Source organism: Cnephaeus nilssonii (assembly GCF_951640355.1).
Source record: "Cnephaeus nilssonii genome assembly, chromosome: 3".
In the NCBI taxonomy this organism is placed as follows: domain Eukaryota; kingdom Metazoa; phylum Chordata; class Mammalia; order Chiroptera; family Vespertilionidae; genus Cnephaeus; species Cnephaeus nilssonii.
In genome coordinates, this window is record NC_137074.1 from 8,042,655 (window position 1) to 8,056,584 (window position 13,930).

The 13,930-nt window shown below is 57.5% G+C and overlaps 1 protein-coding gene across 6 annotated transcripts in view; it reads left to right on the forward strand.

Annotated features, from left to right (window-relative positions):
• The window catches only part of AGPAT3 (1-acylglycerol-3-phosphate O-acyltransferase 3), a 69,175-nt gene that overhangs the window by 21,517 nt on the left and 33,728 nt on the right, over positions 1 to 13,930 (forward strand). For 2 of the 6 annotated variants that reach the window (XM_079766732.1, XM_079766733.1), the window contains exon 1: positions 13,207 to 13,897. The exons of 3 other annotated variants lie outside the window; for them this stretch is intronic. The gene's annotated coding sequence lies outside the window, so the exon portion shown is untranslated. Of the gene's footprint in view, positions 1 to 9,860; positions 10,018 to 13,206; positions 13,898 to 13,930 lie in introns of those variants that run through there. One more of the 6 variants, XM_079766729.1, reaches the window with a different exon arrangement.

Sequence of the window (13,930 nt, forward strand, 5' to 3'; positions counted from 1 at the left end):
GCCTCCGCCCTCCCAGAGCGCGTGGCCACGCCTCCTTACACAATCACTTCTCCATTCCCAGGGGCACACAGCTCTGATGTGGCAGGCCCATGGTGCTTGTCAATCCACGCTGATAACCATCATCACCCCACCCACACCCTTGAGCGTGGGGACCCTTCCTGAGGCAGCTTCCTGGACTGGCTGGCAGGTGTGCTGTGGACACTCGCTTGTGTGTGTGCGTGAGCACCTCGCTGCGTGAGGGTGGACTGGGGCCGAGAGGGCAGTGAGCTGCTGGTTTTGTCCCAGCTCAGGCGACGCTAAGAACTTGAAGAGACCTTGGACTTCATCAAAGTCAGGGAGAGCTTTGCAACAGTCAGTGATCGGTGCCTTTGACAAGTTTCAGTGAGTAATAAAACTAGGGGTTGATGGCTGTCCTTCGTTAATGAGTAATTAGCTCCACGCTGCCGATTCTCTGAGTTGACTTGTTCAGGGTGAGGGCTCATTTTTAAAAAAATATATTTTTATTGATTTCAGATTGGAAGGGAGAGGGAGAAAGAGATAGAAACATCAATGCTGAGAGAAAATCATTGATCGGCTGCCTCCTGCACGCCCCACACTGGGGATCGAGCCCACAATCCGGACATGGGCTCTTGACCGGAATTGAACCCGGGATCCTTCAGTCTGTAGGCCGACGCTCTATCTACTGAGCCAAACCGGCCAGGGCGAGGGCTCATTTCTTGAGGAGACCGTGAGCTCTAGAGTCTGGGGTTCTGGTCGGGGCTGGCGAGGTGGGCGTGCCCTCCCAGCCTCAGTGTGGACGAGCCATAGAGGATACCCCGTGAGACCAGCGGCAGGTACGGTGTCAGGACGTCTTTTTACCAATTTCTCTGTATTTTGATGCTGTTTTTGTGAAGGTTTAACAAATACTGGATAGATTATTGGATTATTGTGAGGATCTAGGCTTCTTCATTTGGAGTAAATGCTGTCTAATGAAGATTTCCTGTTGGAAGTTAACATTCTTAATCCCATGGTCTAGGTGAGGAGCAGGAGCCTGTGGGGAGGGGGAGGTTGAGGTGTTGGGACCAGGAGGAGGTGTAGGGAGGTGAGGCGCTTATGAATGGGCTTGGGCGCTTGTTCTCTGGTGTAGGTACTTAGGTCGTACATGCCTTCAGGCATCAAGTTGCTTATAAAGAGCCATGGCATTCCCTGCTTTGGAACCCGCATAGCTGTGACCAAACAGAAGCAAACACATGTTCGTGGTTGCTGCGAAGTTGGATCTTTGAGTTGGGAGCCTTGGGGTCCCGTGTGGTTTGTTGGTGAGGAGAGGACCTGGATCGCCATTATGTGGGCTCCCCAGGCCCCTCCGCGGGGCCCCCAGGAGGTCAGCTATGCCGTCAGGTAGCGTAGACCTTATTCAATAATTACTCACTTAGTCGAGGGCCCCCCACGTGCCAGTGCCCCACTTGGTGTTGGGGGCAGAGGGGACCACCATTAGACTCACACAGACTAACAGGAAGCATGTGTGAAGTCCCACTTCCAGTCATTTGTGCTTCATGGATTTATAGAGCCCTGAGGGCTACATTTCAGTGGGCAGCCGGGAGGCGCGGCGACAGCAATGAACAGGTAAACACACTCGACGCCAGATGAACTGTGCTGAGAGGGTTCTGCGTGGGGCTGTGCAGTGTGAGGGCAGTGTGGGTGCCGACGGGGAGCAGACGACCCTCACAGGGAGTGGCAGGGAGCAAACACCCCAGCACCAGCAAGCTTGGCAGGCGGGCGGGCGGGTGGGCAGGTGGGCAGGCAGGCAGGCGGGCGGGCGGGTGGGCAGGTGGGCAGGCAGGCAGACACAAAGAGGCTGGTGAGGGCCGGGAAGTGCAGAGGGCAGGCCCAGGAGGCCAGGGCGCCCGGCTTAGTAGACAGGAGGGGGTGGCTTCTGTCCTTGGTTCTGCTCAGCGGAAGGCACATGGGGTCACTGGGGTGTGGGCAGCTTGGCATGGTCCCCAGCGGGTGGAGAGAGCTCTGGCTTCCCCATGGATTGCAGGGGACAAGAGTGGAAGTCGGGAGAGGTGATGGGGCTGGTGACACAGTGGTGGAGAGCAGACAGGCTTGCGGGCAGGTTGAGTGTGCGTGTGGGAGTATGTGGGATATGTATGTACATGTGCGTCTGTGCCTGCATGTGCCTGCATGTGCGCACACATGTGTGTGACTGACGGAGGCAGCACTGGGAGGAGCGCACTCATCCCAGGAAGCATGAGGCGTCCTTGGAGTTTGTGTCTGTCTTAGACCTTGTGCTGCTGCTTGGCGATACGACAGTCACCTCGGGGACAAATGGCCCGGGCCCGGTGTGGGCTCTTAGCCTCAGTGTCTAGCCGGACTTTCGAGATGTCTCTCTGCCTGGCCTTTGGCCCAGGCCCCTGGCTGGCCGCCCCACCCTAGGGGTTTGCAGACCTGCCCCCACGCCGACAGGAACGGGAGGCAGAGCCAGGTCTGACTAGGAAGAGGGGAGGGCCGTGTGCCTTGTCTACTTCCCCCAAGGATGGTGGGACGGCCTCACAGCAGAAGGCACATGGCAAGAGGCTCCGAGCCTGCAGGATCCCGGTCATGTGACCCATGACCAAAGGCTGAGGCTGGGCAGGAGGCTCCTGCTCTAGGGATAGATGGATGTGAAGGGTGGCCCCGGCTTCAGGGGACCAGTGGGGCTGAGGAAACGTCCCAGCTCCGGGGCAGGTCCAGGAGGCAGCTAGAGCAGGGTTCCCACACCCAGTTCGTGTGTCCAAGGTGCAATTTGTACCCACAGCACAGGTGCACACTTCACACGCACACCATATACACGCCACACACCACACACACAGGGTTTTGTTTCTTTAAAGACACAGAGCTGAAGCAGTTATGGCACATGTTCCATCTCAGTGATGGGCGTCTGAGACACTGCTCTTTGTGTTTGCCTCTTTAAAATTAAAAACATATGTAAGTGCTATGAGAGGGACATAGGACAGGGCTCCTCCCTGGGACAGAGCTCTCCTGCAGGGAGGCTGCCCTGGATTTGGTGAGAGGACAGGTGTCAGCCATGCATCAGGTGAGGACAGGTGTCAGCTGAATCCTGCTGCCAGCAAACCTTGGGTGAGGAGGTATCTCATGGGCCCGTGGGCAGGGTGTTGGGTCTGGTCAGCATGACTTGGGCCCCGGGGTGCTGTGCGCACGGCTAGGCCAGGCCCTGGTTGGTGAGTGTCTACTCCCATCGGGCCTCTGCTTTTCTTCCCAATGTTACAGGAGAGTGTGCTCCCGGGAAAAAGAGCTGGTGTAAGAAGAGAGGCCAGGAGAGCAGGATACATGGCAGAAGGCGGAGTGGGGACCACTGAGACTGGGGCCCTGCTGGGTGCAGCCTCCACGGCTCTGTGGCAGGCAGCTCAGACGGGAGATTTGGGGTGGAATGGGGTGCAGCGGAAGTCGGAAACAGCTCAGGTAGTTTTCATCGACTCCAGGATCTACTATGAGATACTCCTTTGCCGTAGAGTTCTACATGTGTTAGGAGCAGGTTCAGCCCATGTGGGCAACAAATCAGTGCAGGCCAGTCTCCCCTGTTCCCCTCTCCCGCCAACACTGAGACAGCCCAGGGTGGGCAGCAGCTCCACACAGCCACAGGGACGCAGGCTCCCTCTGATGTCCCTCTCAGCCTGCAGCTCTGTCCTCCTGATTATGTCTTGTGGCTTCAAAAAGGCTGCTCCAGCCTTGCCATTCCATCTGCATTCCAGGCTGGAGGGGGAGAAGGGCACAGCTGGGCTGTTTCCTTTTGAAGAGCCCCACCCAGGGGCTTTCACCTCCTCTCCCTGGCCGACGTGGCTGTCCCAGCTGCAGGGTGCTGGGACCTTACCCTGTGGCTGAGCCTGCGTCTGCCTGACAGCGTGTCCATCCTGTTGGTATGAAGTGAGGGACAGTGAGTTTTGGACTGGCAGCGTGTTGGGGGAGCACTTTCCTCTCCCCTCAAGGTCCCAGCTGGTCTAATAATCAAATCCACATGAGACAGATTCACCCTAGAAAATGGCCAGATTTAGTACAAATGTCCACATGGAACCCCACATACATGAGAGGTTCCGAGACAGACAGGGACAATGAGGGATATAAGACATTCTGAGCTAGGGGTGAGGTAAGGTTCCTGGGAGCCTCAGCGGGCCATTGCAGGATGACGAGAAGAGCAGGTGTTCAGTCATTAGTTTGTCCTGCCCTATAGAGAGGCCAAAAAAGGTTATCTCTGACCATCTCTCATTAAGTGCAAGGCCCCTAATTCAATTCTTCTAGGTTGGTGGGGGTAGGGACAGAAGTTTCTCTTGAGCCCACAGGGTCTTGGTTGTCTTTGGCTCAAAACAATCTACAGACCACAGAAGCATACCTTGGGGTGCTCATTCTGAACCCCTATAGCAGCCATCTCCTTCCTACCACTTCACGGGGTAGTCAGTATTCCAGAAATCAGGTGTATCCTTGACCTTTGACCTGAATGTGATAAAAAGAAGGCATCTTCTCCCTCTCTCTGTGCTTCCCTCTTCGCTGCACTTGGCACACCTGGGTTGTTCTGCAACTGTTGCCCTGCATTTCTGGTTTTCGGTGTGGGGGCTGGGCAGGTCCTGGCTTTCAGTCTCTGTGAAAATTAAAAAAGCGACAGCCACTGCCTCGAGCAGGACCTCTCCCTAAGTGCTCCCCGCCTCGAGTGGTGCCCACCCCCTGGACGTGGGCAGCTGGGCCCTCTCCCCTGGACCCTGCAGCGGTTGTCCCAGGCCACCCACGCTCCTGGCTGCTCTCACCGTCCTGGTGAGCAGAGATTTTAACTCGGGGTGAAAAGGAAAACTGGTGAGCCCCTGCCCCCCTACAGATCCTGCCTCCCCAGTGGGGAGGGGCTGCGCAGGATAAGAGCTGGGCCACCTGCAGCGAGGGAGCCGCCCTGCAGCTCTGGCCCTGACGCGCACAGGTAAGGGCAGGACTGCTCTCCAGCAGAACCCCGACCTCCCCCGATGGAGCGAGGCCCCGAGTGGTGGGGGGAGAGAGAGTGGGAGTTGAGGGCCGCACATCTCAGGCCCCAGAGTCTCCGTCCGAGTCTGCACTCTCTGTGGGTCCGACTCTCCCTAAGCTCTGGCCACAGAAGAGTGGGTGGGTGAGTTATTTATCCCGGACCCTCCACCTTGGCTTGCCCGGAACAGCATCTGTCCCTCTAACATGTGGGAGGTCCCGTGGCTGGCGTCTGTCCTTCTCCACCCTGAGCTAAACTGTCAATGTAAGAAACGACCAAACCTGTAGAGAAATTTTTGTAAGAGTTTCTTTGGGCCAAACTGATGACATATGCCAGGGAACAAGATCTCAAAAGCTCTGAGATTTTGCAGCTTCTTATATACAGTTGAAATCAAGAGAGATTACATGAAGGTGGGGAAAGCAGGGCAGGGATTGGATTACAGTACAGTTAACAAGATTGTTCTCTCTCTCTCCCTCTCTTTCTCTCTCTCTTTGTTGTTGTTAATTCTCACCTGAGGGTTTCTTTTCCATTGATTTTTAGAGAGAGAGTGAAAGGGAGGGGGAGAGACAGGGAGAGAAACATGGACATAAGAGAGACACATCAATTGGTTGCTTCTCGCACACACCCCAACCAGGGCCAGGGATCGAGCCTGCAACTGAGGTATGTGCCCTTGACCGGAATCGAACCTGCAACCCTTTAGTCCACAGGCTGACGCTCTAATCGTTGAGCAAAGCTGGCTAGGGCAAGCTTGTACTGTCTTGAGGGTTAACACTCCCTTCCCGGGGTATTACTTTTGGTGTTTCAAAGGTGTGTTAACCTAGATGCAGGAGAACAATGGACAGGGCTGGCTTAAAACCTTCCACTAAAGAAGTTATGGGCCTGGGCCGGGCTGCCCACCGTGAGCTGCCCAGCTAGGAATTTATGATCGGGTCATCCGGTGAGAATACTTCACATAGAACCCCGTTTTCACCCACAAAACAAAGGCAGGACTGGGTGAATAAGACGTCTCGTTTGCGTCTGCCTTACAGTCATCTTCAGGGCCTCCACCTCAACATTGCTGTCGGTGAGGATTTCGACAGAATGATTTCTGAGTCCGTATTATCTCCCAGTCAGGGTGAGCCAAAGCTTTTGTCTGCCACAGAGGCCATGTGACTAACTGAAATGACAGACCCAACCGTCCCGTGTCAATGCCACTGCCCAGAGTGGCTGGTGAGCCCTTGAGAGCAGAGAGGCCAAGCCGAGGGGTGCTGAGAGTTAAAGACATGGGAGCTGATGGACTGCAAAGCCCACATGACAGGGTGATACAGCACATGGCATTGACTCCTTCTCACTGTTGGCTGCACGTTGACCTGATGGCGTTTGGGCTGTGTTGGGTTGAGCCAGCTGTTTCTTTTGGGATCACCACCAGTTAACACGCAAGGGGCAGGAGGAAGCAGTTCCGCAGGTGAGCACATGTTCAGGACCGTGTGGCCGGATCGGTGCCCGAGGTGGGCTTGGGCGTTAGGCTCTGAGAACAGGCCATGCACAGGGGCCACACCCGCACGACAATGTACTTAAACCAGCAGCTTCCTACGTGTGGTGGGTTTTATGCTACAAAATCTGCACCCAGGCATTTGAGAGTGAGGAGTTCTCTGTGGTTTTGCTAGTGGTTTAGTTTCTGTCGATTAGGTGCGGGGAGTGTTGCGCAGGGTGAGACCCGGGCCCTGCCCAGCAGCCCTGTGTGACGCCGGAGTGGCCAGGCAGGTGGCCAGGCCAGGGGTCCAGAGGGCTTGGCACAGGCCCTACCTCAGCACAGGTGGCAGGAGGTGGAAAGATTTCCTGGTGAATTAAGTTGTACACCCGGCTCCCACCAGACAGATCTGAGAGAGAGAGAGAGAGAGAGAGAGAGAGAGAGAGAGAGAGAGAGAGAGAGAGAATGCTCCCCTGTGGCGGAGCTGGCGGTACTACTGCACCCGGTGTTAGGAAGGCGAGAATTGGGATATGGGAAAGACTCGCCCCAGTAATGACTCAACATTTGACTAGACACCCATCCATCTGTTCATTTCACAGATAGATGTTTGGATACCAGGACCTGTGGTGGGAATGGGGTACAGAAAACCATACACGGTGTGTCTGCCCTGGTCTGTCAAGGGGCAGGTGTGGTGATGCCTGGCCCCGGTCAGTGGGCCACGCCTGAGCGCCCACGAGAGCGCACCGCCGGGCACTGTCCAGCCAGGGCACCGGAGAAGCTGGTGCAGGGAGGGATCTTAGAACCTGTGTCCACTGGTCTTGGGCAGCAGAGCCAGGCACGGGGGTGAGGGCCTGGAGCCACCTCTGCTGTGGGCAGCATGCGTCTGCCCAGGCGCTGTCTTGTCCTGGGTCTGGACTGCAGGCCTCAGCTGGCCAGGTGGAGCCAGCTGCCCGTGACGGGAGAGAGGAGTCAGCAAAACTGCACCAAGCTCTCAGCCAAGGTCAGGGTCGCACCCGAAGTCCCACATGAAGACCACACGAAGTCTGTGTCAGAAGGGATCTCTCCAGGTGAAACTCGTTTTGTGCTGCCCTTGGGAAGGTGCTGGAAAACGTATTGTTTAAGTCGCTCAGAGGGCCAGGGGAACTGAGCACCTGCGGATGAGACAGGTCACTGCGGGGCAGAGTGACTGTGAGTCAGGGCTACTAAACCAGCCCGTGTCCTGTGTGGTTTGGAACCAGGGGAGGTAAAAATGTCAGCTTTTCACTGATCTGTTTAAGAACATGTCTGACATGTGCATCCTGATCTAAGCCCCAGGGTTAGAGGGCGTTCCCACCAGGCACAGTGACTGCGCTCGCCCTGCAGGGTGGGGTTGGCCTGGGGTCCTCTGGCAGGAGGGTCACAGGATGGGGGCCCGGGGGCCTGGGAGGGAGGGGCTGACAGCAGACCACCCAGTGCTCAGTGGGTGAGCAGCAGCTACCCAGAGATGGCTGGAGGGTCAGGGGCGACCTCCCAGTGGTCAGAAAATGCAAGTTCAACCCCAGGCAGTCATGACTCATCCCGCAGACCAGCAGACGCCATGGTCAAGGGGCCTGAGCAGGAGCTGGAGGGCTGGATTCCAGCCCGGAGTAGCTGTATGTGGGCCGCTTACGGTGGGTGTACACTCGTCGGTGAAGACACCTTCTGAGCACAGACGGGTGGGAGGGTCCCGGAGCGAAGCTTCCTGGCTGCCTGGTGCCCTGGGAAGGTGGACAAGCCGAGTCAGCTCCATGGCGTGTTTCTCCCCACAGAGAGCCCACGGGTGGCACAGGAGGAGGTGGCCGTGGCGTGCTGGGAGAGTGGGACCGCCAGTGTCGCTGATGTGCGTCTCTCAGCGCCCCCGTTCACAGCTGGTTTGTCAGGTCGACAGGCTTTGTGGGACATTTTTTGTTGATCCGGGCACATGGCATGTGTGAGGACTAGGCCGTGGGCGCTGTCGGGCTTGGCAGGCTCCAGGGCTGCCTCACCCCTGCAGGCAAGACTGTGAGGTGGGCCGTGGGCGCAGTGCCCGGTGACCCGCCCCCAGAATGCCCAGCAGCCCGCAGCTGGCACTTGCTGTGCCTTGAGAATGGTCCAGTGTCTTCTTCCTAAAGTAGCCCGAGCTCTGCCCTTGCTCCAGACAGGAGGGCAAACTGGCTGGCCCTCCTCACTGCCCTCTCCCGCCCCCTTCCTGTGCTGTTCCCCGTGGCACCTTGTCTCCCGGGAGCTGTGCAGGTGGAAGCAGAGGGATCTCATGCCAAGAGCAGGTCTGCATTCTGCTCCCAGCCTTACCACTAGCTTGGGCTGCACTTTCTTCTCTTCCCCCCAATGGGAGGTGCAAATGGCCATGCCCCCTGGTGATGGGCACTTCCCTCTGTGCGGCATCTCCTCCTGGGCCAGGGCTGCTGGAGTGGGAAGGGCCCAAGAGGCACTCACTGCTCGCAGGGAGACGGTGCCAGGCCAACGGCAGGACCCCTGAGCGGACCAGCCCTGCCAGGCCCCGGGGAAGGGGAAGGTCCGTGTCCTCTCTCACAGCCCTGTCTCTGCCCGCCTCCGCAGGGGCGGGGCCAGAAACCAGCGCAGCTGGTCAGACTGGGAAGCTCGGACAGGTGTCCACCACTGGAGGCCTGAGGGGCTTTTCTGACCACACTCCTTTTTGAAGATCGTAAAAACAATGCATCCCCATTCCCCAAGATAAAATCCATGAGGCTTTCGTCACCGGGGGCTCTGAGCACAGGGACTGAGTCGCTCATGGTGGTCGGCAGCCCGGGGAACGCCCTTTGGTGGTTGGGGCATCTGATATGCCCGCCAGGGACTCAGCATAACCTTGTTGGCAGGTGCGCCGTGAAAATGACGACTGGCCAGACGCCCCTTTCCGGGTCTGTGGGCGTAACTTGGGGTCTGCACTCATCTGTAGCTAAAGATGCAGCGGAGATTGGATGTCATACCCATGACTCAGAGGAAGGCTTGGCTTCTCTTGCGTATTTTTTCTTGATCTGTTTTATTGCTCAGGAGGAAATTTGTCTAAGGAAAAAAATTTAACTTACATTTACTTTTGAAACTTTTTATTTTGAAATCTAAAGAAATTTCTCTCAGGAAAACCAGACGCAGGCTAATCCCAGGTGTTCAGGCTGACAGAGCAGAGAGCCAGGTTGGGAAGTCCCTGCGCGTGGAGGCCTTTCGGTGGATTCCATCCTGTAAATCCGCACGGAGAGACCGTCTCTGTCAGAGACCTTGCTGCACACCGAGGGAGGGCGGAGAGACCTTGTTCGTCAGGTCGCACTTCAGAGCCCTGGTCTCACTCCCTTGTCCCTAAAAGCCAGGTGCAGCTCATGCAGGTGCGCCCGCTGGAGCCGTGTGGGAGGCTGGGAAGATCTGGGCTCTGCCCAACCCCAGCAGCCGGTCTGACGACTGGCTCAGCTTTCAGCTGTTTAAGGTTGGAGGAGCCGGGCTGAGCAGGCGGGGAGCCCGCCCTGAGGTGGGGGTGGCGGTGCAGACAGAAGAGCGGAGGAAGGGCCAGGAGCCGGACAGGACCCGGGAGCGCAGGGTGGCAGCTGGCCCTCCGGCCCTCCAGGTAATGCCACCGTGGCGCCTGCAAAGGTGTGGTTTTGGTTGTTGGCCGTAGTTGATGTTTCTCTTTACTTTTTCTGTCTCTGCCTTTTCTGTAAGGTTAAAAAAAAATTGCTTGCCTCCTCTCAGGAAAAGGTAGAAGTGTCATTTAGCAAGGTCCAGGTCAGGACCATAATAGCGGCCACCCCAGCACCCCTCCCCCTGCGCCATGCCCAGCGACAAAGGCCAGGCGTGGGCGGTCCAGGCATCACAGGCTGGTCCCTCAGGACCTCACACACCATCTGAGTCCTTGAGGCTTAAAAGCAGAGCAGGTGACCAGGAGACGGTCCACCTGTGGAAACCAGCCAGCAGCTTCTCCTGTGGAGAAGGAGCTGGCCCAGCCTGGCCAGTAACCCACATGGCGCCGTGCATGTGCTCGTGTCCTGGGCGAAGGGTGGTGACTGCATCCACAGAGCAGGCAGGCAGGCAGGGGGGCGTGGGGGGAGCCCGGAGCCTTCTCCACGGTTACACATTCACCCTGCAGGACTTGGTGGGGGGGAGCTCCACCTGAGCGAGAGGCTACTAAGGCAAGAACGAAGTGGATTCCAGCCGGACACAGGCAAGTGCCCCAATAGGGGGCCACCACAGACCACTCGGTCCTCGCCGAGGAGCCCGAGGCGATGGCCCAGAGTCACATTGTCATATCACAGGCTGGGCATGCGATGATCTAAGTGTCCTGGGCAGGAGAAGGGTTACCTGCCGTTTAATACGTTCCTACATTGAAGTACTCTGAAGCCGGTTTTACAAGAATGAAAGAGGGCAGGGATGCTGACGATGACAGCACTGAGCCCTGCACCAGTCCCCGGTCTAGTGCTTTTCACGACTCGCTCATTTAACTCTGGTAACCTGGTGGTGTAGGAAGTACCCCACTCTCCAGAGGGGGAAGTGGAGGCTCAGAGCGGCTCAGTCCTTTCTCCAGGTCACACAGCCTGGTGTTGGGGAGGCCGGGATTTGAACCTGGTCGTGTGCTCCTGTTCGCTACTACCCCTCCCAGAAAGGCGAGGCTTGCTCTGACCCAGCAGGCTTTCCTGGTGGAGTGTCTGAGTCTGTTCAGGCGGTTGTAACAGAATGCCATAGATCAGGCGACTTTAAAGAAACAGACACAGATTTCTCATCGTTCCTGAGGCTGAAGGCCCAGATCAGGGCCCAGGCGCGTGGAGAGGCTTCCTGGTTCAGGACAGTGCCTTCCCGCTGTGCCCGCACGGGGTGGGAGGTGAAGGAGCTCCCTGGGCTTTCTCTTATGAGGACACTAATCCGCTCATGGAGGCTCCGCCCTCAGGACCTAAGTCACCTCCCGCAGGCCCCTCCTCCAGCACCTCCACGTGGGGCATTTGCTTTCAGCATACGAATTTGCTGGTGGGGTGGGGGGCACAAAAGTTCTGTCCACAGCATAGAGCAAGCACTGTGGGAGGAAATCAAGTTACAGTCGCACAACATTGCCACCTGCATCAGGAACAGACCCCGGACCCCGCGGCAGTCGGTGGGGGCCGTGGCGAAGGTTCCTCTTTTGACCACGTACTTCTGCGAGGTTTGAAAGTTCTGCAACAAGAATCTATTACTTTCTGCTAACGCACAGAATCTCATTATTTACAAAATCTTTTTTAAAATTGATCTTAGAAAGAGGAAGGGACAGGGGGAGAGAGAGAGAAACAGCAATTGGTTGCCTCCCTCATGTGCCCCACCTGGGGATCGAACCCACAGCCTGGGTGGGTATGTGCCCACTAGGAATGGAACCCGCCACCTTTTGGTGTGTGGGACGACGCTCTAACCAACTGAGCTACACTGGCCAGGGCTTTACAAAACCTTTTCAAAAACACAGAGTTCAAAAGTTGGGGTGTTTTTGCTAGAAATGTTTCATTTGGTCACAGAACGGGCAGCCGGTCTACACCAGCGAGTGGCCGCAGCGTCTCAGTCTCCCGGGTGAACGGGGTCTTTGGAGTTCCTCACTCCCCACCCCATCCATTCAGACCGGGTTAGAAGGCAGCGACAGAAAGCTGCTGCTTCTATCCTTCCTCCCTCCTCCCAGGCCCTCCTCCTCGGTTCACAAACCAGCAGGCTGCTCCCCGGCTGCGAGGCTCAGAGCTGCTCTGCCTTTGAGCCGAGGGATGAATGGCTGTTCGCAGGGCATTTGGTTGGATTTTGCTCCGAGGCTGTTTAGGACCTGGTTCCTGTTCGTGGAAGCCTGAGTCCTGATCCTGCTGCTTGCTTGCTCTGTGACTCTGGGCTAGTGCTTAACCTCTCTGTACCTCAGTTTCAGTTCTGTAAAATGAAGCTCATAAGTCTGCCCCCCTCCTCTGGGTGGTGGCAAAAATGGGTGAGCTGACACAGAGTGCCATCTGGGTGCTCAGGGATGGTGACCAGCGTGCATGCAGGGACATGCTACAGACGTGTCTACAGACGTGTCACCCTGCACAGCACTGTTAGGATGTCCTGCCTGAAATTCTAGACCCTGGTCTTCCCATCCAGGGAGCTGGGGCTGGCGGGCCCATGCCCGGGGCTGGTCTTGTGTTCGGCAGTTCAAGGTGCTCCCTGTGCACTGGGCAGCTGAGCCGCTGGGCACTGCCTGCACTCGAAATGCAGCAGGAGCACTGAACAGCCACGCGGCCGGCCAGGGAGAACAAACCCGCTGCAGGCGGGGAGGGGAGGCTGGGGTGCAGGTGGTGCAGGCCCGGCCCAGCACCGAGAGCTGGTGGTGGCTCCTCGCTGGCTTCTAGTGTGTCCCTGTCCCAGTGCCTGTTCTACGGAAGGAAACGCGGCTGCACAAACATACTGTTCTGAAAATGCAAATGGGAGCAAATGGAAAAAGTATCAGGCAGCACATGCGGCGGGCGAGCTGGGGGCCCCGCACACGTCCCGACGGGGATGGAACCTGCAACCTAGCCCTGACCGGGGATCGAGTTGGTGTGCCGGGGCCCACCAGGTAGTTCTCACCGGTGCTTCAGGGCTGCGTGCACCTGCTTTCCTCACTGTCACCTACCCCTGGGCTGTGACTGCCTTCTGAAGGCTCCCCACCAGTCCTGACACGCAGTCGTGAAAAAACCAGTGTGTTCACATTATCTGAACGTGCCGAGGGCCCAGAACCCGGTCACGTGTCCTGAGGAAGCTTTGCAGGCTGACCTTTCTGTCTTAGAGCAGAGCAGCTATCTCAGTCCACCCTGAACAGGTGAGGCCCCGCCCCCACGTGGCAGCGTCACCCCGGGACACCTGTGTGTGCTCCTCCCGCGGCCTGTGTAAAAGCCACAGAGGAGCTGTAAGCCACGCAGATAGCGTCTGGCATGGCGCTCCCGACGACACTTCAAAGCACTTGAGAGTTGGCCGCTGGCCTTCCTGGGCTCACACCTCGGTTGTTTACTTGTGTTTGGTTTGCATAGTAACCCACGTTCTGGTGCGCGTCCCCGTGTGGATTGGAAGGACATGGTATCAGCTGGTCCCTGCGAGCACCCGCCTCGCTCCCGGAGTTTCTGCGCGTCTCACTTATCCAGAGGGAGTCACAGCAAGCAGTCCTTCCACAGGGAGCGTTTCTTTGTGATTTACTTATTTATTTATTTGTGCACTTAAAGCTGTGGAAGGGCGGGTTGGGTGAGGTGTGGAACCCGAACCAGCAGCCTCAGGTGCGGGAAGTGGCCTCCTGCAGGTGCCACCATCGTGTGTCAGGAGCGGCCCCCGCCGAGCGGACACGCCCTCGGCGGTGCCCCCAGCGCAGTGTGACAGGAGGGGGCCTGGAGACTGCTGGTCTAGGCTGCACTCGGGCTGCAGACTCTGTCTCGCCTGCTTCTTCCTGGGACCCGAGGAGAAAGCTGCAGGGACTCCGTTCCAGAGGCCGCTGGGAAGCAGCAGGAGCTCAGGTCAGTGGGAAGGACGCTCTGGGCATAAGAATG